Source organism: Bison bison, unplaced genomic scaffold (assembly GCF_000754665.1).
Source record: "Bison bison bison isolate TAMUID 2011002044 unplaced genomic scaffold, Bison_UMD1.0 scf7180017864473, whole genome shotgun sequence".
NCBI lineage: Eukaryota > Metazoa > Chordata > Mammalia > Artiodactyla > Bovidae > Bison > Bison bison.
In genome coordinates, this window is record NW_011495034.1 from 8,552,250 (window position 1) to 8,552,891 (window position 642).

A 642-nucleotide genomic window follows, 5' to 3' on the forward strand; every position below is an offset into this window, starting at 1 on the left:
GTTTATCATACGGTGATCACGTGACTGAGAGGCGCTGATCACGTGACTGTGCCGTCAGTGATCACGTGGCTGAGCAGGCACTGTTATCGTGACTGAGCATGCACTGATCATGTGCCGGGAGCCGGGGAGGCATTCCACTCTGGACAAAGGTCATGAGGAAGGAGGCTCGGCATACGCAAATGCGGGATCGAGCCTCAGGAGTCCACCCGGATGTTCTCGAGTATCTCCCCCCCAAAAAAACCGGAGTCTGCCGACTGTATTGCTTTGTGCTCTCACCTCTGATTTCACTGGGGGCTGTCCCCCACCACCATCTCGCTCTCTCTGTCAAAGAGTTAACTTACAGCTCCAATTCATAAAGTTCCTTGTCATTCTTCCCTTTAACTTCCAGCTGAGTCTCCATCGGAGCGCGGAATCCACCACGCTTACTATTTATGCCTGGGCTGCTAAGACCCACTCGAGAATGTGTCTAGGGTGAGGCACCTTTCGCTATTCGAGAGGGCGCCTGCGGCCTACGTAAGTGGTGCAAACTTCTTGTCTTGAAGTTTGATTGGTCTTCCGCGTAAACCAAGCTACTCAGTCTCTTTTCTCCACCGAAGTTTCCTACTGAGCTCTCCTCATACTATTATTCTTGACATCTCTGAT